Here is a 23,724-nt window from a genome sequence, read left to right on the forward strand (position 1 = left end):
ATTAAGCCAAATGCCAGTTGAAAGCTCCTCGCATATCTTTCTGCTGTGCTAGTCTTATATTGTATCTGGACAGTTTGTAAGGCCTTTCATGTATGAGACGTTTTGTTCCATTCATATTCAGGATGGAAACACTCCGGGCCTCATGAGGCAAGCACTTCACAGCCCACTTTGATATGGCTACTTTCCAAACTAATTCTTTTCTTTTTCCCCCCCAAAACCTAACCCTAACCTAACCCTAACCCTAACCCTAACCCTAACCCTAACCCTAACCCTCTAACCCTAACCCTAACCCTAACCCTAACCCTAACCCTAACCCCTTTTATTTAAAATTTTGAAGGGTTGTGACTTAACAACCTCCTGACTTTGCACCGTTCGCTCTCCAAGGAGGAAGGACGCTTTTGGACTCATGCAAAGCTGCATTTGCAGGACTCTTTGGGCACGTTAGAAGTGAGCATCGGGAGCTCCACCTCAACCTTGCAATGTACAAAGTCCACTGATATTCACAAAGGTGGAAGTGTGACAGTGACAACAGGTGACATCCTGTACTGACAGTGCATCCATGGTGCACACACATCCCCTGCACACATTCCTGCATGGAAACATATGCTAAGCAGAGCAGCGTCACCAAGAATCATGACTGTGTGTGTCCCCACCCCACCCTCCCAGACCGCTGCAGTTTCTACTCCCAGCATTCAGTGGCAGGAAGCACTCATCTCCCAGGAAGCAAGGCAGGCTTCCTGATGGACCAGCACCAACAAACACAGCGAAAAGAATACTGCACCTTAAGCTTAGCACCATCGCTCAGGAGGATCATATACCCCGTATAAGGAACAGACCCCCTCGCTCTCCTCCTGACTCCTTTTCTTGGTAGCTATTGTTGTCCTTATTTGTAGGGACCTCAATCATCGACTGCAGTATTGTTTCCTTTGGTCAAAAACTTGATATGTCCATTTCCTTTTTCACGGTGAACTGTAAGAATCACGCTTCCTTCTATCCTGAAAACAACAACTCCTATGGGATCCTCAGCTTGCCTGGCTAGAAAAAGAAGGTCTCCTCCACGTTGCTGCTGAGCAGTGGGCTTTCACATCCACCTGTTACCGTCAGCCCCTCCCATGTCATCAGTGCGAGGAGGCGATCACTCCAACATCTAGGACTTGATCATTTAGCTGCTTCTCTTTCATCTGCTGCACAAAGTCCAAACAGTATGGTGAGGCCATTCCTGGGCCCAAATTCTTTGAATTTCAGAATATAGAAGAAATTGGGGCACACGTATTGTCTTAGATTGGAAGAAAAGCTTTTCAGCTGTTAACAGGTAACTGGACTGGAAATAAACAAGAAAGAAAGGTAAACATTGAGGTTGAGGTGGAAATTGAGAGGATTTATTTCTTTAAATATAATCTTCCCCTGGGATTCATGCAGGACCAGACCCCTCTCACCCTGGACACTCAAAATCCATAGGTTCTCACTTGTTTAGATAAAAAGGCATGGATGAAAGTATTAACATATATCCTACGCATATCTCCCCATATACTTAAAATCATCCCTCAATTCTTTTTGATACCTAATACAATGGAAATGCTATGTAAACAGTTGTATACTGTTAGAGTATAATGAAACAAACAAGTATGTACATGTTCAGTAAGGAGGCGACAGTTTGGTGGAAATATTATTTTCTGAAATGTTTTTGATATGTGTTTTGTTGAATACACAGATGCAAAACTGCAGATACTCAGGGCTGATGGTGTAACACCTAAACAGAAACACAGGAAAATCCCATGGATTCACCATCCTGCTTACTTGCACGTGCATGCCTTTGTATTTCAGGATTTCGGAGGTCCTTGCATTGCTACAGATATTAGCGGATGAATGGTGTAGATGACAGTCAGGCAAGGTGTGACATCTATGGAAGCCTTAGCACTATTTTCAGAGTTCAACAAGAACACAGTTCAGTTTGCTCTTGGAATTGCAGATGTAAGATTGTTGCCTTGTTGTTGTCAAGTAGCCTCAAAAGAATAAGAATACTCTTCTGAGTACTCTGAAACATAATCTGTGGCAGGGGACTGTTTTATATGGAGGTGACCCTTATAAAATAGTGAACAGGCAGGCAACTGAGCTTTCCATTGTGTGACTTGACATTGAAGCTGTCCAGAACTGTTGCTTAGACTTGACACTATAAAACACAGATCATTCAGATAATTTCATCATATGGTTTCCACCTAAACTGACTTACACTTTGTGAACATATTTTGGTTTGGATATTAAAAACTTTGAGATAAACTGTCTCTAGCCAAGAAATCTTCAAAATAGCTGGCAAGTATGGCCAATGTCAGGTTGTTTCCAATTAAAAGACACCTTACTGAGCAGAAATGGAATTTAAAAAAACAAAAGGACATTAAGGACACTATAGAGAATAAAAACATGATACTGGTAGGCACACTCTTTGTCTTCAAGCTCTTTGCCAATGTTAATTAATTAGTATGCATAGTATCTTGGGAGGTAAATATTATCACTTCAATTTTAAATAAAATTGAAAAATAAAGGTTAAGTGGTCTCCCTCGGGCTACACGGGGATTAAACTTTTTTACAAAGAAGGCTAAAAATGAGTATTTTATAACAGTGTTAAATAAAATACTAGATATAATGTCCTGATTTACAACACCTACAGTACTGTAGGCTTGCCACAAATATGTGCTGAGTATCTTAATCATCATACTAGTTAAGTAAAAAAGAGTTCCAAACATCTACTTCACTTTTTCTGAGCTTTACACACACACACATACACACACACACACACACACACACACACATGAGTATTGATTTCTATAGACACATAGTCATTATATATGCTACATTTGCACATATATTTATATATGTTATTGATTTGGAGAATTATAAAAATTTCAATGTAGTGAAATATTTTAAAGTCTTTTTCTTGAATGCTTTCTTTAGGAAAAAGGAGGAGAGCTTTTGGTGGTGGGGCAGGGCTGGGGATCAAACCCAGGGCCCCTGAGCTACATCTCCACCCCAGCAAGTCACAGTTTTGGGGTTTTATTTGTGCTGCAAATTGAACCCAGGCATGTCTTGGGCAAATGGTCTACCACCGAGTTACACTTCCAGCCCCTGTCGTTGTAGCTTTTAACATCACTGTGGAATGAGAGGATGGATTTCCAATGGGCAGTGCATTTTGCCGGCTTACTGAAGAATTAATTCAATGGACCATTAACAGGCTTTATACATCTACTACTGTGATATAGGTAGCTCGGTTGGTGTTTTCCCTCTTTATCCAATTGAATTAAGTTTGGTCTAAGTTTATGAAGGGCTTCAGGGCCCTATTAATGTTAGGTCTTATCACTGTTCCATACAACTAACCTGAATTATCTATGATACACTTGTGAAAATCTAGGAGACTCTTGTTTGTGTCTGGAGGCCTAAGATGCTCGCTTATGCCCGGAGAACAAGGCCAGGGGTCTCAGCGAGACAGCACGGGGCTGCCCACCCCACACTGCCTGGCTCGGCCTTCCTTCCCTTCTGTCTTCCTTTGTGCTCAGTCGGGTGCCACCTCCCTGAGTCTTTCCAACCTTCCTTCACAGCATACAAAGATTCTTTATTTTTATTTATTTATTTATTTTATTTTGGTACCGGGGATCGAACTTGTGCTTGCGAGGCAGGCAGCGGAACCGCTGAGCTAAATCCCCCGCCCTATACAAAGATTCTTGTCAGCTATCTTGTAGGAAGGAAATGAAAACCTACCATAATACTTCGCATAATTTCGGGCCCTTCAACTCATTTTCCTCGCCCTTGCATGTCCAGTTATGTCCCTTGCTTGAGGTAGTTAGAAACATTTCCAAAATCTCCCTGGGAAGAACCGTTTTCGTGTGAACACAGGATATCAGCAGAAGGGAACCGGGCATGCAGACACAGCATTTAAGCCCATGGTGCTGGGAGGGACAGGAATGAGACCTTGTATCAGTCAACACCAAAACTGAGCATCAGAAAATGCGTGAACTAAGCCCAGTGCCTCAGCTGCCAGGCCAGGAGAGAGAGGGAGACAGCAGAGCTCCCGGACCTCAGGGCTGAGGCACAGGGCTGAGGGCCAGTGTCAGTGTGAACGCTGAAGTGGGCACGCATGTGGCCTCCACTTTCCTGCAACCTCCTGTCACTGTGGGCGTAGTCCCACAGCTGGCACTCGAATCCCCATCCTGACATTTTCTAACCCGAGAAGCTCTGACAAGCTACTCGATCTTTCTGTGCCTCAGTGTCCTCAAATGAAGATAAAGAATACAGTGTCACATTAACATGTCTCTGAAGAGTAAATGAGGTGAAACACACACAGTCAGAGGTTAGAACAGCGCCACACACACCACTCCTCAGTGCCTGTTAACCAGGGAAGGTTATAATTACAACGATGGTGACATATTTTACTCATAGTTTACAGCAATGAGTAAGAGATTTTTTTAGATGCTAATATAAAAACAAGACTCTCATATAAATACTGATGGTAAATAGTTATTTGCTGGGATAAGTAAACATATGATCAAAATAATTTCACCCGAGTTCCCCCAACAAAAGTGGATGATCATGAATTTTATTAAAAATTAGATTTTATTGCACAGTGCTGAATGGAAAACTCACTAAACCTTGTCAAATAAGAGCATGAAATATCACAGTTTTCTTACCCCCCACATCAGAAAACAAGACCTGTTGTTCAGGTAAATGAATCGAGTTTTTCAGACAAAGTTCAAAATAATGGTCTCTGATATAAAACAGCTGCAATTTGTACCCAAAATTGAGTTAGAAGGCTAAATTACAGAGGCACTCATCCTACAAGGATTGCAAATTACAACTAGACAAGAAGACTAAATTACAAAGGCAAAATCAAGTCCATTTTGTGTCACAGCCAAGAAGTCTGAAACACTGGCCACAGCCCAGTGATAAACACCTCCAGGCAGAAAGGCAAAAATTCCTTCATCAAATTAAGCTGTTGAATATCACATAAAATCAATATCACACTTTGCCTTTATTTGAGGAGTGCTTCAGAAATAATTGTCTAAGAGTTACTTAGTTTATGGTTGAACAAAACTATTATAAATCGGCCCTTAGTACATTCCAGATGAAGAAAGACTGAAAAGAAATGATATTTATCTCCATTACTGAAAACATACACTGGAAACTTTTTTAAAAGTTGGTTATTTTCTGAAATATGACCACTATGAAAGGTGAATTGGCCTTGGAACTGACATAAAGTCCCTTTCAAGTGCTTTAGTTATGGCTGCTAGGGAAAGAACTACCCCAAAACTATTGGCTTAAAATAACAGCTATTTAACTGTGTTGCATGGGCTTTGCAGGTGGGTCAATGTTTCTGGAGCTTGGTACACCGATGAGGCCTCTTCAGTGGGACTCAGCCAGTGGACAGGTTTGTCTGGAGGGCTGGCAACAGCTCGATGCTTATGCTCTGTGCCTGTGTGAGTGAGGTTGGGAGATCAGGCCCAGATGGGGCTGTCAACCAGGGCACCCTGTAGAGTCTCCAGTGTGACAATTCTCAAGGTCCTCAACAGGACAGCTGAGCCTCCCAGAGCCAGCAGCATCCCAGGAGAACCCAGACACCGGAAGGCCTATCTGACTAGCCTTGGGAGACTTGCCATTCGAATCGGCAGTTGGCTTCTGAACTAATTCTAAGTTCAGCCTAGATTCTAGATTCGAGCAAGAGGAATTCCATCTATTCTCTGGTTGGGGAAATTGTGAAGGAATTTATTTAAAACTCCTACAAGCATGCAAGGGCATTGCTAGGATTTGAGAGAGGTTGTAGCTTTTGCGAATCCAAATGTTGGTAATAAACAATAACCACCCGATCTTGATTTAACATGAGGAAAGTAATGAAAATTGAGACTGTAGTAAGGCTGTTGTTACTAAATAAACAGAAAAAAGCAGCTTTCCATATACACACATACCAGCTGTAGAGGGGAAGGTGTCCACGTGGGGTTTTGAAGTTATGGTATGATACGAAAATGTTCTTCATGATACCATCGATACCACTAAAGTCTTCCAGTGAGTTCAAATGCTCTGCTCAAGCTACCTGACACCCTCAGGATCTTCAGTGGCCTGCATGTATTACTCTAGGCCTGAACTATTACACTGCTTACAGGGAATCCAAACAGTATTAAAAATACACTGGGGCCAGGGATTTACCTCAGTGGTGCTGCCACCTGCCTCACAACTAACTGCAAGGTCTGGAGTTTGATCCCTGTACCAAAAAAAAAGAGAGAGAGAGAGAAAGAAAAACTGAATGCCAAGATCCATATACTTCTCCAATATTAACTTTTGCTACTGCTGAGAGTAGTTAATGATATATTTTAAATTTGTCTTCAATATTTTATTACAAATATTTCAACAGAGGTAAGAATTATATAGTCAATATAAAGAATTATGTAGTGAAAATATGTCCTAGATTCTATAACTAATATTTTGCTCTCCTAGCATCTTTGTTTCCTTTGTGATGCATGTTACAGTTGCAGACATGCACATGCATTGCCATATTGGGTTTATTTTAAATGGTAGAATAAACTATGAAGTTATTCTTTCCAGAACCGAAAGGAACCAAAGGGAGAGAGCTTCACATTTTGCTGCCTGCTATCTCTCGGGTTGCAATGCTGTGCTCCAGTTTCAAGCATCACACGCAGGCACACTCAGTGTTAGGTGGGATATCAAGAAGAACTTACACGGAGAAATCATTCCATATATGTTCAATTTGCATTTAATGGTCATACCGAGAACTGCCTGGCAGTCACTTGTTTCACGTTCTAACTTGATCAACAATTATCATTTAGGAAATGGTAATTTAGAACGAAAAAGAATAGCACATTTTAAAAATTAAGAGTGCAGCCACCCAGATACAAACTCCTCCTTGTGGGGCAAGCCTGTGTTAGACCCAAGATACGGGAGGTGGTGAAAAGACCTCAAACCACATTGTAAGGACAGGGGACACGAAACCATGATTGTTAAATTTTAGCTGTGCTTGGAGCTTTTCCAAATTAAAGACTTGTAATGAATTTGTTTGTTTTTTTAATTAAGAATTTTTTTGTGCTACTGGGAATTGAACCCAGTATGTTCTGCCCCACTTTCTCATGTTTTGTCTTGAGAGATTCTCGCTGTGTCACTGGGTTGCACACACAACTCTTTCTTCCACTTCACCCCACAGAGGGCTGGGATTATAGGCATGGACAGCCATACCCATCCTGTGAATTTTTAAATAGAGACCTTGGAAGTAATAATGCATGTGCCAAATGTCTTGAGGTCCTTAGATGCAGCTTGCATTATCTCTAAGTCCTCAAACAATAATGCTCTTCACACAAGTTCTTGAAAAAGTAGCAACTAAGCCCTGAAAATGGTAGGAACAAGGTTCTCCTGACATATGGGTTCCTACTCCAAATGTGCCTGTGTGCATATCTGGGTGCCTCATCTTCACAAAATGAGCTTTTAAGCAGTAATGCAGCCTGCAAGTCTGAACATCTGCTTCATTACTTTAATTTAGAAAAGATGATACTCAGAGAAACGAAGGAGAAATTAAGTCTTCCTCCCATGGCTTCGTGCACTCTTGTGGTTGAACGGAGTCACAGAAATGAGAAAACAGATTCCTGAGGACCAAAATGGCCACATCCAGGAAGACATTTTTCAGTTCTTGTATAATACTCTGACTAATTGACAAAATGGGCAATTAAATAACCTAGGTTGAAAATTGAGAATACTCTATAAACATACACAGCAAAACCTTGGTTTGTGAACATAATTCATTCTGGAAGCATGCTCATGTACCCAAATGAATATACAAGGATATTCAGAGTGAATTTCCCCATCAGGAATAATAGAAACTCAGATGGCTCATTCCACAACCCAGAAACATCTGAATAAAAATGATTACAATCCTGTAAAATAATACCAAAAATAAAGAAAATACGAAATGTAAAGAAAAATAAATCAACCTGCACTTACCTTGAAAACCTTCCTAGCTGGTGTGAAGGAAACAAAAGAGAAAGGAGGGCTATGGGTGGGATAATTTTCACTCTCACTAACAGAATCACTGCTATCTATTGGCTCAGCAGAGTCTTTTGTTGTCCTGCAGTGTTAACAAGGAAACTAACCGATGATGCCTGCTTTTGCCTCCTTTTCAGGATTTTGTGGAAATGTGACGTTGTGTTGTCATGAAGCACATTCATTGCTTGCACTGCTACAGCCTTATTCAGGTGGTGCTTGTCTACAAAATTTTTCAAGTGTACTGCATTTCAGACATCTCCCTAATCTCATTTGATGTGAGAGATCCCTCCACCTTTTCCTCTCCTCCTGCATAACCTCTTGCAGCTGGGTGATGGTCACTCACAATCTCAGAGATGGAGAGAGGCGGTTGTGGGGGAGGAGAGGGAGAGAGATCCACTGGGTCAGTTGTGATTATGTGACATTTGGTATCACACACTCCTCATATTGCAAGGCTTCACTTGTTTTTAAAATTTGCTGGAAATGTTTGCTCATCTTGGGGAATACTGAATAGTCTCAGAACAAGTTACTCACAATCCAAAGTTCTTCTGTACAGAGAGATCAGAAAGAGACTACTCCAAGTACAGTCAGCTCTCAGTATCCACTGGATTTGTGCCTACAGATTTAACAAATCACAGGCCAAAAGTATCCTATTGCAATCTCCTCTAACAGTAGTAGGGCAAAGACAGGATGGGGGGGGATCTTCATTCAATGTTTGGTTGAATCCACAGTGAGTGCAATCTGCAGATGCAGGAAGCCAGCGTGAGGCACTTGGGCCTCTGGAGATTTGGGCGTCTGTGGAGAGGCCTGGAGACCAGTCCCTGGGGACACAGAAGGGTGACATGTACCACGGACACTGCACAATGTGCTGGGTGGCACTGCACAGAGGATACAAATGCGTACTTATGCTTACACAGCTCACATATTTGGCAGTGTCTCCTAAGTGATTAAGGCCGAGCTTCAGGTCTTTCTAACAAGATGAACATTTGTTTCAACTGCTCTAGTGCACCCAGTTACATGGTCAGGTTAATCCATGTGACCCAGGCAGTCACACTTGCACGATTGTCTTAGCAATGTGTTAAACATCTTTGCCAACTGGAAGGGGAAGGGTGCAGTCAGAGGAGGGACAGCACAGGATTAGGGTTTACTTTAAATTTGCCCTGGGGAAAGGCCATCTTCATCACCACTCGCATTTTTTAAGACGGGCTAAATTTCTCCCACATGGCCATTCTTGTATTTTATATTCCCCGATCTATTGGCAAATGGAGAAACATTCTGTCAAATCTGTCTTCCTTAAAAAAAAAAAAAAAAAAAAAAAGCTGCCTTTTTTGGTGCAAGCGGCACCCCAATCTGCCAATCTTTAGTTTCGCTTTAGAACTCCACATATCGATTCTGATATAAAGAAGAATATCATGCAGTACAAATGTATCTAAATCTGTGGACAAAGAAAACATTTAAAAAGAACCATCGCTGTATATGAAAAGTATTCCAAGGGTTAAATCAATAGCACAGAGGTTTCATATCCTTGCTTAAAATATGCTGCCTCACAGAAAAAAAGAAAAATGGTGGATATTCACATGATTGACAGCCCTTCCAAAGAGAAGTGTTGCTATAATTAAGCAATAATGTATGAGTGAGTGTACATTATGACAAATTGGAAGCTTGGTTGATTAGATCGAGCATATAAGCTGTCAGTATAATTATCATATTTTAATCATTTTTTCCATTTTTTATAACAGCATTGTCTTCAGCTTCATTTGGTGCTTATTAGATTGATATTCTAAGAGGAATTGTACAACATAAAACATGTCCTTAAACAGGATGAACTTTAGATAAAGCTGTAGTTATGTCTATAAACATTTATAATGATTGGTGTTATGCTTCTGTTTTCTCCTACCTACTGTTTCACTTTGCACAAGCACGAAAATTTCTTTTCCACCTAAAATTGAAGAAGTGGAGCACATGTATCTCCACGAATCTTGACTATTTTTCCATAGAAATGTAAAAAATATTAAAAATGCTTTCAAAATGTTGGTTTTTTTTTTCCCTTTATTGCCCACTTTCTCTCTAAACAGTTAATTCAAATAGATAACTATTCTTTGGGGGAAAATATTGTGGCTCTGTTTTTTTGGTTTGCTTCTGTTTAACCACAAGTTGTTGAATCTGGCAGCCACACAGGAGGGGCGCTCTTGGCAGAAGAAGGAGGGGGTGATGGTGCAAATCCTACTGAATAGGGATCACTGGTGCCAGCTGGGAGGAGAGACTAAGGGAAGGTGAGATGCCGCTTGGTCCTCACGTTTTAAACATGAAACCTGTATATGGATCGTTCATCTGCTATGATGTAGAAATAAGGAGCAGGCTTTAAACAGTCTTGAATATTGATATTCCTCTCCCTGCCCAGAATCAGAATGCTGCCCTGACAATCTTAGCAATCCAACATCTCAAATAAGGAAATAAAATAGCGCCAGGCCCTCAGGTCTGCCCTCATCATTGAGAGCCACAGCACAAGGCATGGAATGCAGCGGGGGCTTGAAGCATACAGCCAGGGGCACCCCCAGAGCACCCCATCTCCTGCAGCGTCCCAGGACTCCACAGACGCCAGAGCTTTGGTAGACTCTCCCTCGGGACACCGTTACCTCAAAGGTGTTTGAGCAACCACATTCTTCCATTTATTCATGAACACTTTCTCAGGGCCAAAGAAAAGCAACCCTCGTTAAAGCTGTTGTTGTGTGGAAGTAAATTACCTGCTGTAGCTGCCGTCACTTCCTGTATGGGGAGCAAATTGAACCATTAAGCAGTAAGCACACTGGTAAATCCAGCTGCGTGAGGCAACCTTTGGAAGCTGAGGCCATCCTTCAGGAATTGTCACAAAGCTCAGTTAATGGTGAAGAAAGAATCCAAGGTGAAGGAGAGATGGGGGCGGAGGAATTTTGATGCGCTGTTAAAATGCAACTGAGAGAGAGGACGACTCCAGGTATCAGTGTACTCGTGACATCGTGTGACACTTCTGCAAGGCGTCTCCACCGAAGGAACCGAGTAAAGCATGCATGGAATCCTCTGCAGCATTCCTTGCACCAGCGTGTGAGTGAATCTCCCGTCACTGGAAGTAAAAATGTCTATATTCTTTTTCTACGTCATGGAAATGTGCTCCCTCAGCTGAAAGTTGAAGTCCTAATCCCCATCCTGATGGTAGCAGAACAGGAAGGTTTGGGGGTTTAGTTAAGAGAGGTGGAGCCAAGGTGAGTGGGTGGAGCACCCTTAGAGGGAGAGTGGAAACGCTGGCCACGGTGGCCTATGCATTCTGGGAGCTCTGCGGGGCTGAGGCGGGAGAAGCGTGAAGCCCAGCCTGGGCAGGTCAGTGACTTAGTGAGCCTGTCTTGAAATTAAAAAATCAAGTTGTTAAAAAGGTTGAGGGTGCAGCTCACTACAGCGGCCCGGGCTTCAATCCCATAACCAGCGAGAGAGAGAGAGAGAGAGAGAGAGAGAGAGAGAGAGAGAGAGAGAGAGAGAAACAAGATGAGAGAAAGGGGTTACACAATTCTCAGTGTTCCATGAGCCCCTCTAGGGCTATTTCCCCCATTTTCTAGTGCACCTGAGCCCTCGGTGAGCTTCTTGGAAATCATTGGATCCCAGTTTCTGATGGAGTTATCCTGGAATGGAGCTCAGCAGTCCTTTAAGTCCCGAGTACCTCTGACGCCGAGTTGATAACCATTACTATAGTTTGTGTACAAAAAGAAAAAAAACGAATTCTGTGAAGTACCTTTGTCAAACGACAAATGTAAGAATCAGGTTGTGTTCTCAGAGCTTGTGTCCATGTTAGGTAGGCTGAGCTCACTCCAGCAACAAAGGCGGTAACAGTTCCCTTGGCCAGAGAGTGCGTTATCAGTGTGGTTAGCAGCCTGGGTGCCCCAGGCCACATGGCTCCTGACTGGGAAAGAGGACCAAGATTCTGACCTGATGCCTGGGACCACCTCACCTTTCCCGTTCATGAGTAGGTGGGACTGGAGAGATAGATAGTTTTACTGAGAAAGGAAGTCAGTGGCTATTCCACTTGCCTCACCAGCCCTGTACAATAACAATAGGCATTGCTCTAAAAGCAACAATAATGGAATGTGATCGTTATGACATCTAAAAATTACAAGTGGACTGAAGGTGACTGAGACACGTACTTATTGACTTGATTGTGGTGATTCGCAGTATAAGTAGAAATCCGCATATGTTCATGTGTATATATGCATATGTCTCAAAACATCAAATTATGGACTTCAAGCGTACAGAATTCCTTGTGGCCAGTTTTAGCACAGTAAATTCATTATGTACAGCCAGTCCTTAGACAGCAGGCATAGTGAGTGCGCAATTGTAGTTTGAGTCCTGAATAGCCCGGCTGACTTCACAGCTCTCTGTTTGCCCTTAGACAAATCTACCTTTCTTTACATGAAGTTACTTGTCCCACTGGGAAAAGGTAACCATACAAAATATGATAAAAACACAGCATGTGCTTACACAAAAAGAAAATGTACTACAGTAAATTGCCACCAGTATGCCTTACATTATCCCCCCTTACTTCAAACACGTTTGTCCCAGGGCTCTTGCCTCGCAGACGTCCTCTCTTCTGGTGTGATGAGAATGCTGCTGCTGAGCACCATCCAACAGAAAGGCAGTTCACAGAAACAGTATGATGTGTTCTCACCCACCTTAGTCACCAGATCCGGTACTGGGTGACCCTTGGCCATTCTCCAAGGTCAAAATGGCTATGAAAGGTAAACATTTTGCGGTGACTCAGGACATGGAGGCAGCCGCAGTGCCCTAGAGACTTTCAGGAAAGAGGACTCCAGAGCTGCTTCAGAGAGAGGTGAGAAGGTGGAATGAGTGTGTTTGTAGCAAGGGAGGGTATTTGGATGTAGATGAATAGCAATTTGTCTTTTACTGTAAAAAAATCTATAAACTTTAAACACACCACGTATTTTCATTACGGCTGGTGCATGTGCACGGATAGCTGATTCTGAGCACACTCTGTGCCCGGCCCCGCGTCTTCCAGCCATCTCTGACTCCGAGGCAGCCCAGGTGACCATCCCATGCGAGGACAGCATCTCTGATGCAAGCTCGAGGCTTGACCCACTTTTCTGGACCAGAGTTTCCTGAAAGTCTGCTTGTAGCATGCGTAAGCCCAGATCAGCAGTGCAGGAACTTGAAACTTTTGGTCCCCAGGAATGTATGGATAAAGGCCGCACAGTTCCATCTTCAGTCCCGCGGAGGGTCTCGGTATGATTAGCTGTTGTTCCTCTCTTCCTGGGCCCTCTCCTCACTCAGTGCCCGGCTTCCCAGGGCCACTTCCTGCCCAAGTGCCCTCACCCCCACCTCTCTGGCAGGAACACGGCTACTCCCATTCTTCTTCACATAATTGTAAAGTGCCTAACAGTTTGGTAACGCAATAGCTCACTCTTGCTTTTGTGGTCTGTCGGTTACTAAGTAACAGAGACAATGGTGTGCATCCGATGTTCAGGTAAAACTGCCACGACATCAGGTCACTCTGGTTGACGACCATGCGGTCTGTGCGTGGGTGCATGGTTGGGGTGGACTCCAGCTCACAGGGAGGACCCCGGAGCCCCCTCCCTCTTCACAGCTTTTCTTCGGGGGTGATGTCATGAGAATATGCAAGCATTTTGCAGACGTGCACCCGGATAACAGAAATGTTCCAATCCATCCAGCTGATGTGAACTTAGCTCACCAACGTTATCTTACGCGGTAAAATTACCGTATATTCTGTAGTAGAGTCCACAATTTGATGTTATGATTAATTAAATATTTTAAAAACTTCCAGTAGGTCTACAAATTGTTCAGACGCAAACCATCAGCTATCTTGTACGGATTTTATCGGCATACCCAAGTTCGCTGGGTGCGGTGCTCTGGTGAGGTCTGAATTGAGTCTTCGCAGCACGGCACCCGGAGTCAGAGCCTGTGTTTGGGGTTCACACCTCCAGCTTTGCTGTCATTCCATCCAGGTCACTGCATTTCCCTGCATCTCATTTCTAATCTGGAAAATGAGGGTAACAATATTACCTCCCAGTTTTATGAGTAGATTTAGTGAGGCAATATATATAAACATTCTTTTGGCACATTTTATGACTTCAGTAAATGTTTACTAATAAAGTACACCATTTATCCAGGGAGAGTCTAGAAAAAATTATCCAAAATTTAAATTAAATATCCACAGATAGTTCACACTTTAGGTCATCAGATGTCACTAACATTGGCTTACTGGGAGTATATTTTACATCAATTTTTTTGTTTGCTTGGTTTTTTGAGACAGGGTCTCGCTGTGTAGTTTAGACTGACCTGGAACTCACTATGTAGCTCAGGCTGGTTTCAGACTCACAGCGATCCTCCTGCCTCAGCTTCCCAAGTGCTAGGATTGCAGGCATGCGCCACCACACCCGGCTTCTACATTGATTTTTCATGTTATGCAGAGAGCAGAGTGGACGTGGGACAGCCTGTTAGGTAGACTGCTTCATACCTGTTTCTGAGTTTCATTTCTATATAAAGTGAAGCTCCACATTGCTAACTGGCCTCATACAGAAACCCAAGGCACGCACGTGTGCACCAACACAATTGCTGTTTTATATATATATATATTTTACAGCCCTACCCAAATACATTTTCATCTTACAAATCCATACAACCTGTTGTGTGTTTTGTCCTGAAGGAACGCAGGCTTGGTCATTTATGTGTAAGTTCTCTTTGCTGAGTTCTCCATTTCTCAATGTTCTCTGTAAATCTAAATTTTTACTGCTAGTTGTGTCAGCCAGTGGTGTCACACTAAAGTGGGGTGCTTTGAATTTCTCTACTGTTGTATGGTGCTAAAGTGTGGGATCCACATTTCCAATATATGAGCAACTTTTGATGTTCACTGACAGATTGAGGTGGCAGCAAATCTTCACTCCAGGTGACCAGGGTCCAGCCTCTTCGCTGGTGAAACGGCTTCCATTTCTCCTAACTGCAGGACTTCACATGGTAAGGAGTCCTGTTTTATCCCCATGCGTTTGAAGGGTTCCTTGTTCCCATCTAGGTTTTCCACCCACATTTTCCAGAATTTGGGCACCGTGCTTCCCTTTGAGTAATTTTCTGTGTCCTCCTGTAACATCTTTCCATGGATTTGTCAGTGAGATGAAATACTGCAGTGACCTTTTTAATTCCCTTGACTTTTTTACAATCCTGGAAATTCAGCACAACCGCAGGAGTTTAATCATGTTCACTCGTGTAAAAGACAAAAGAGGCACCTTTAAATTTGGAGGGAGCTGCGGCCTCCAGGACTCCAGGGCCTTTGAACACTCGGGTGTCCCAGGGCCTGCTGAGGACGCGGCCCTGTGTCCGTCTCTCGGCCAGGCCTCACTCTGAGGGTGCCACGGCGCTGCCGGCTCACACTTTGCACCCACCACCTAGGCCACAGACTCCTGCATCCAGACGACGTTCTGCAACTCACCTCCGTGCGTACGCCCTGCATTCACTTCCTAAGAATGCAATTTTTGATTAGTTCTGAATGTCATTTATTCAAAGGTTTCAACGTCTTTGACTTGATTTTTGAGACAATCCTGTAACGTGGGACCTTACCGTCTCTATATAATACCAAACTGTAGCTCCTGCCGCCTGATGCCGCCTGCTGTTTGTTTACGAGGGTGTCTCACCGCTGCACGGATTCCTTAAATCAAGTTGAATGGTTAGCCTGAGTCCTTGTGGGTCTGGCAGTGCTCGATCACTTAACCAAGTGCTGTTATATGTGTTTTTTAGTTTTAGGTCTCAATTGTTGTGTAGTTTGGTTGATGGATGAGATGCCCCCAAGAAAAGGAAGAAAGGAAAAAAGAGCAGTGTTCATCACACAGCCCCCAGTGACACAGCAGATCAGCTCCTTACATCCCCTGTCCGTGCAGTCGTTGTGATCAAGGTGATTGATGAAGAATCCTATTGGCTCCGAGCCGTTTAGGTGTCAGACTGATAGGAAAGAGCAGGACTCACAGTAGCACTGAGATGGTTCTCCAGGGCAGCAGCTCACAGGGCACCTCGTCTGGGTCCATCAGACACACAGTGATTGTCTGCTGACCCTGGGTAGGAGATTCGACTCTGCCTTCACCAGGAAAATTGCTGAATAGCTCATCTTCCTTGACTACATTAACAGCTTGACATCGAATCCAGTACATGGAAGATGGGATGCCATTTTAATGGCGAAATGATGCCAGACTGTAATCCCAGCACTCTGGGAAGCGGAGGCAGGAGGGTCACAAGTTCCAGCCCATCCTGAGCAATTTATCAACTTAGCATGAGCATGATTCAAAATTTTAAAAATAAATAAAGAAAGGAGTAGGGTTGGAGATCCAGTGAAGGCCCTGGGTTCAACCGCCAGTGCTGAAAACAAAAAAAATCAAAACAAAAAAAAGTGTTAGATTCTGCTGACTTAATCACACACAGGCTTTTCTAGGTCCTTTTGCATTTCCAAATACTAATGCCACAGCCTACTCTTCAAAGCAAGGTGGATTTTCTGGTAAATCATAATTAATTCAAGCACGAGGTATGTTAACAACATTAACCCAAACTAAATATGTTTATAAGAATATATATGAATGCTGTATATATTTAGTGGATTTATAATGATCTCAAACGTTGATCATTATTTAAAATCTAAAATCTTAAATATTCCCGATTATTAAGATTTTCTGACCATAAGATTTTCTGACAAGGCAGTTCTTTATTTAAAATTCTTAGCTCTTGGTTGAACTGAAGGTACTGAAAAAGTCAGTGTTACCGATGTCATTGCTTTGATCTGGGGCTGGGAACTTCAGGTATCATAAATATATTTGATCCAGACCAAGCAGTAGATGACACATCCAGGCTGAGTTAACAAGAACGTATTTTTCATTTAAAAAACAATTTAAAGAAGAACAAGACCATTTAATGAAGTTGTAGAGGAAAGAGAGAAAACAAAATATACAGACCCACAAATAGTTCTATTATCTGAATTATAGATATTTTGGTGTTGCCATTTGGTCTTTTAATTTTTTTAAATTTTTATTTTATTTTTCTGGTACTGGGGATTGAACTCAGAACCTTGCGCTTGTGAGGCGGGTGCAGTACCACTGAGGTAAATCCCCGGCCCTGGTCTTTTAAAATATACATATTTTTTTAAATACAATTTTTATCACTTGATATAAGAATTCTGACTATTTAACCTAGTATTGTGTATAAGGCACTTCCAAACTGAGTAACTATCTATTCCTAAAGGCTCTGTTTGCAGACACTGCCAACTATCTCCTGGGTATCCTTTCCCCATTGAAATTTTGCCAGAAAAACAGTGATTTATTTAGGTGATTAGCTCTTCCCTACATGACTCTAGGAGTGTGACATTTTCCGTACAATACCGTGGATTAGGTCTTGGTGTCATACTGGTCTGATTCTTCTTTTACTGCGACCCACTGACGTCCATTGGATTCAAGGAGAAGTGTGTTGTTTGGCTCCTAGCTGCATTCCAAGCACCCAGAGTATTTTTGGCATGTATCAGGGGCCCAATAAAACACTGGAATGAACGAATGGGAAGTGTTGAAGAGTCTTCCGTTTTACAGTGCGACTTCACATGGAACAGCTTTTCCTGGACAGTGCTGAGCCTGGGTGTGACGCCAGATGTCGAGGCCGCCTTGCTGCCTGCGTAAGTACAAAGCCAAGCCACAAATGAGGCCGAGTCGTAGGTCCTTGACTCTGAGATAATATTTCCTTGCTGGAGCTATGGTGCGGCAAGCTTTTCTCTCTCTTCCCTTTGAGATGACCTTAACTGATGCTTGCTGTTTATATCAATACCTTCCACATTTTTGAGCAATCTCATAATGTCCCATTTGGTATAAAAGTAAAAGTTCTCTTGTTGTCTCCTTTTGCCTTGTGACTCTGTGAAGGCCAGGTCTACCTTGTCATCATGATTTGAATAAACCACAAATGTGATTTCCAAAGTGTCCCTCAGTGCGGGAAGAAGCACCCTTTCTTGGGGTGCGGAGAGGGACCGAGGTGCACAGGGCCAGGCATTGTCCACCCGTGGTAGTTACTGCACTGTGGCCCTGCCTCTCTTTTGATCTTGTGCTTCATATTCGTACATTGCGCTTAATATGTGTTACAGGAGTGATGTGTTTGATATCTGTCTCTCCCATTTGGCTACATGGGCATGAAAGCAGAGACTGATTCTACGAGGCACACCTGGCTAAGTGAACGAGCAATGTCAGGGGTGGTTTTTGCAAAATGGAAACTAAGTGTGTGTGTGTGTGTGTGTGTGTGTGTGTGTGTGTGTGCATGTACATTATTATACAAAAATTGACGTTTTTGTTCTATGGAGCAAATCTAGGACTTGCAGTGAATGTACCAAGAAAGGATGTTTCGAGCCACCACGAGACCTCGTTAGTAGGTGAAACTTTCCAAACATGGCCTGGGCTGTGTCAATAACCAGTGAATCGCTTGTCACAAGAATACAGGTCAGTCCACGTGAGTGTCTTTACTCCATAGTCTCCGGTTCTGGATGGGCTGTGAGACTGAATTAAATTCCCTTCTAATCCTGGGAAGGTATCAGCTCCAAGGAGAATGGGTAAGGGAACACGAACACTTACTAAGCTCCTTCCGTATACCGACATATCTGTAGCCACTGGGTACACAGTATGAGCAAGGGGATGGGGCCCCATCCTTAGAGAGCTTGGGTCTAATGAGGAATACAGGTGGGAAGGGAGTAAAAGAAAATGCGGTGAATTTTGATAGAAATGAGCAAGTAGATTAATGTACAGAGTGTTGTGGGGAGCAAATGACACTGCGTAAACTGACAAACAAGAATACGTGTCACGCATTAGTATTCGGGGAGAGACATGTAGCCGGGGAATAGTTAGTGCAGCCTGTGAAAGTTAACACTGCCCCCACAAACCCTGGATCTGTGTACGGTGTGGCTACCGGGGAGGAAGGGAGATGCACTGCACGTGCTGGCCTGGAGAAGTGGTGACCACTAAAGGGAGACGGCTGTGTCACTGGTGAATAGTTCAGTAGTGAGAGCTGGGTTGCTGATAGCAGATGAGAGGATGGAGGTTGATACTGCAGGTCATACTGAAAGGGGAAAAATGATGTGTCTCAGGGTGATCAGGCAAGATGTGAAAATTAAGAGGCCTCTAAAAATATATAATTTCACAATGAAAGCACCAGAAAACCAAATGTTCTGCTGATGGCTAATATGATAATGGAGTGCTTGTTATGGGCCCACGTATTTGATCTGTTACAAATTTCTGACATGCTTCTGCATGTAAAATGTATCATAGCAAGCTCAGGGCCCATTAATATGTGCAAATGTCCATGCACCAGATGGCAGCTCACTGTATAAATGTTACCAAGGCAGATATTAGGGGCTAAAACGCTACCTGCTTTGTGTACTGACTTCCGTAGGGCGGACCCCAAGGATTGGTTAACTGTGAAGCTCGTGGAATATGATTCTCATCTCCTCCTCCTCTCTCTATCGTCCTCTGCTTCTTTGTCCAAAGAATCTTCCGAGCCACTGCACACTGTGTGTGTGTTCAGTTGTTTATCTTACTATTTTCTCTCAAACATGGATAGACTCATAGGTATTGCAATTTTATGCCCTCTTTTGGAAAAAATTGCCAATACTGGGAAAAAGAAAAACATTTTTTGATTCATTCATTATTTATTCAAAAAATAATTATTGCTGTTTTATTATGCACCAGGCAGTGAGAAGTGAAAGGCCAGCAAATGCTGAGGCTGCGTCTTCCATCAGATCTTTGAGGAGGGAAAGCACTCCTCCTGGGGTGGGCCAGAGCGTATGAAAGGAGAACACAGAGCCCCTGTCTAAAGGGCTCTCAAAGAGCATGTTTCACAGTGAGCGCATATTCATTTTTATGAGAGAGAGAAGCCCAACTATTTCATGAGGAAAATGAACACCAACATTTATTAATGGATATATAGAATTATTTTTATTCTAAAGGGCTTTGAAGTTACTTTGTGCTACTTACAACTCTTTGCCAAGAAAGAATCTCTACCTTCAAAGGCATTAGAGTTTTTGAAACATAAAGTAATCACATCAAAAATCATTTAACATAAAAATAAGAAGAAATGTCTCTAGAGGAAAAAAAAATGATAGTTTTTATTACTGGCTAAGCTTTCTTGAAAGAACTTGGGCTTTAAGAACAGAGCAAAGCCAGTGTCTTCATTTGTGGAAATACAACTTTACCTGAACTCATTAAGAGCGTTCTCCTGTGTGTGCCTGCGGGAACCCGGAGGTTCCTGAAGTGTCGAGGTGTCCTGAAGTGTCCTCCTCAAGGTTCACTCGAAAAATTCATAAGACAAGGAGAATCCAACCTGCTGCTCCAGCCCTGTGGCCTAAATGAGGAAGACCCAATGCTCACTGCACTCTGACCGTCCACCCCAGACCCTGCTTCAGTCGAAGGCTCCCGGGAAACGAGGCGCAGCCAGATGCTGATCTGGACACTGGGCACCTCTGCCCCGCAGAAGGATTTGCAGGTCCTGTGGTGACAGCAGCCTTTTCACACAGCCCGAATCCATCCTGAGTGTCACTCCGCCTTCAATGAAGACGTCAAAGAGCCACAAACAGAAACAACAAATGCAGTTAGTGCCTGAAGCAAAAGGGGGATTTTAGGCAATTACCAGGATTCGTTTTAAAATTGTCAACAATTTTCACCACTGTTTGGTCAAATCTTCCAGGCACATAAATTATGCAACAGCTTTCCCCTCTGGCGACTTCATCTTTCTGTGAATATGCAGGAGATGTGAAGGCCTGCATTAATTTCTCATTTTGTACTCTGAAATTTAAGGGCAAAAAAAGGCTTTCTATTATTCTCCCATAGTGATATTTTGAAGAGTTATTTGAGGAGCATGTTAAAATAAGATGAAATGCCTAAGAAAAGTCTACTTTAGCAAATAACTTCAGTAATTTAAAAACTGCCATTGTAATTTACTGCATCATTTAAGCATGTTGGGGTCCACCTAGGATTTGGTGCACTGTGATAGGCTGTCGATCTGCTGTATCATCTTTGTGATTCCTTTGGACCATTTTAATGAAAAATAGTGTTATGGGTCAAGAAGGTAATTATCAAAAATTTTATTTCCTGAATTATTCTTTTAATGTTTGCCACCAACTAAGATTATCTTTCAACTTAAATATTTAAATTAAAAAAAAAAATTTACTGGTACATTTTAGGCATACAGTTTAATGACATTCACCATTGGAGATTTGTACCTTTACATAATGTATCTTGATTCTTATTTTTCCCCCTTACCCTGCTGTCCCTTCAACCCCTCCACCCTTCCTATTTACAGACTTTGTTGTTCTTCTTGCCTTTCTGGCAAAAAAATAAGGTTAAATTTCTAAATTTTTATTTTTTAAATTTGTTTACCCAGATTTCAAAAGGGTTTGTTTTGATTCTAAGAACATAATATTGAGCTATTTATCTGTGGATTAATTTTATTACTATTAAATAATTTCTAAATACATATTCAATTAAAAATATATTCTGGCCAATGTTTTGATCCCCTAGAAAAGGTATCTTTAGCACAAACATTCACAAAATATAAATTTGAAAGAGGACTCTTAGCAAAATTACTAGGAGAAAGTGAAAGTCTTATGCAAACTTTTAAAAGAAAAGACTTTCATCTAATTTTTAATTTAATTTTCATTTTATAAAAGCCAGGAGGGGTCTAAGGCACTCATTCTTGGCGTGTGCTTCTTTTGACCACCAGGTGTCAGACTTTCACTGCAAATTTATACTCCTTCCCAGCACTCTCGACCCTGCTTTTTTACTTATAAATGCTTTCCATTGTGAAATCATTTCTATTTTCAATTCCAGCACGCCACTTAAAATTTTGTGTCTGAACAAGAATCCGAAGACATTGATTGTAGCTCTTTCAGGTATACGTTTACAGTTTGTATTTATTTAATTCCAATTTGCAGTTCACGCATGTGAGCTTTACATGTAAGCTCTCGCTCACATATATTATATGTATATTTTTACCTCTACATCAGTTATAGATCTCTTCTTAATATAAAACTCTTTAAATATATGCCAAACAATCTGACTATGTTTTAAACAAAAAATTGAGAAACAGATACATTTAAGAATAGCAAAATATGTTTTTGATTCTAGCAAAATAAAAACAGATGGGAAATTATTTAAGTATTATATTTTTCACATAAATCTATTCCATGTGTGTTATTTTCTTACAAACGTCTGTAAGAGTTATGCGAAAATTTTTTAATTTTCTGATATGAGAAACAAACATAATGTGAGGTATTATATGAAATTTTACATATTTTAACTGTAGAAAAGGAAACATGAGAATATTGTACTTTCTTCTTGACTTGGATATGTTGAGACCTAAATGCAAACATGTTATGAAAACATAAACTCCTTCTTTCACTGAGTTACATTTCTGGTATTGTAAATATTGAATTTTTAAAAAATCATATTTTTATTACTGTGCATATCCCCTAAAATTCATTGATAAAAATACAGCACAAGGAACACTACATAAAAATAATAAAAGAACTTTGGTCTTGCAGTCAATAAGTATATGAAAATTTTAATACTAGCTTAATTAATATGTGACACACAGGGCAAGTAATTTCAAGAATATGTAAGTTGAATAGGATAGAGCAAAAAGCTTACCCTGTTTGAATCACTCAAAATGTTTTTTAAAAACTCATCCACCCAATCCTAAGAACTAAAGCATGCTAGCAGACTGCTAAGGACTCGTGAACACACTGCTATGCTTTTTGTGTCTGGCTTGCCACATGACGGGAAATTATAAAGTCATTAAGCAACTAGTTACAGGGAATTACCATGAGAGGATTATCTTAAAGGGAGGGAAAAGAACGTAAAGAAAAGAAAAAGGTAGGTGTTGGAAAGTATGCAAGAGAGAGCTATTTTCTTTCAACCTAATCTTTCTGTTCTTTAGAAGCTGCCAGGCTGTTGGCACTGTGTGAAAATAACGGATTGGCATTGTGGTCTTCACTCTGTGGACACTTTACATGCCACTGCCCTCCCCAGTTGAAAAATACCTAGTTCTTAGAACTGCTAAGACCGACAACGGGTGTTGTTGATTTCTTGTGTGATCATCCTCTGATTGGTGATGATTTGAAGAGTTTTATTAAAGTCAAAATGTAAATGACCATTTTGCTATCTTTCAGCACTGACAGTTATCCCTCACTGAATTCGTGAAATATGCTTTTGGAGCCCTTCTCCTTCGAGCTTCAGCTGAACGTATTTGTCACTGACTTGGCTCTTTAATGTTGCAAGATCTCCTTTAAGAAGCAGCTTCCTCAGTCTGAGCCCTTTTAATGAAGACCCACGTATGTATTAGTGAATAAAACTTTGCTTTCTCTTGATAGCAGATCCTCCATCCTCAGTATTGAGACTCTGCTGAAACCTTGAATACGTGTCAAAGATTCATTTTATGATCCTGAGATTGGTTTGGCTTTCCGTGATTTACGCAGGGCCTCTGCTTACAATAATTGATTCATTCCATACTTAAAACCCACTGATCTCATTACAATTACAGGGAGGCATTTTAGCTGTTGCCATGCAGACTGATATCAAAGAAAAAAAGAAAGAGGCACCCTCTAACTCCTTTGGATTTTGCAACACATGAAAGAATTAGGTCATATCATGT

At 41.7% G+C, this 23,724-nt stretch overlaps 1 long non-coding RNA gene and 1 pseudogene across 2 annotated transcripts; one reads left to right on the forward strand and one right to left on the reverse strand.

The window, feature by feature from the left end:
* Window positions 1-567: 567 nt before the first annotated feature.
* LOC117285523 lies at window positions 568-1,257 on the reverse strand (annotated as a pseudogene).
* A 13,686-nt stretch (window positions 1,258-14,943) lies between these two features.
* Window positions 14,944-23,399, forward strand: LOC117285524. 2 transcript variants are annotated; one of them, XR_004516584.1, is made up of 5 exons: window positions 14,944-15,036; window positions 17,634-17,716; window positions 18,389-18,524; window positions 21,903-21,964; window positions 23,243-23,399. It is a non-coding gene; the product is annotated as an uncharacterized LOC117285524 (long non-coding RNA). The 2 variants fall into 2 exon arrangements; XR_004516585.1 differs by having other exon boundaries at window positions 18,398-18,524.
* The last annotated feature ends 325 nt before the right edge of the window (window positions 23,400-23,724 follow it).

This window comes from Fukomys damarensis, unplaced genomic scaffold, assembly GCF_012274545.1.
Source record: "Fukomys damarensis isolate Sample0158 unplaced genomic scaffold, DMR_v1.0_HiC HiC_scaffold_11, whole genome shotgun sequence".
Classification (NCBI taxonomy): Eukaryota; Metazoa; Chordata; class Mammalia; order Rodentia; family Bathyergidae; genus Fukomys; species Fukomys damarensis.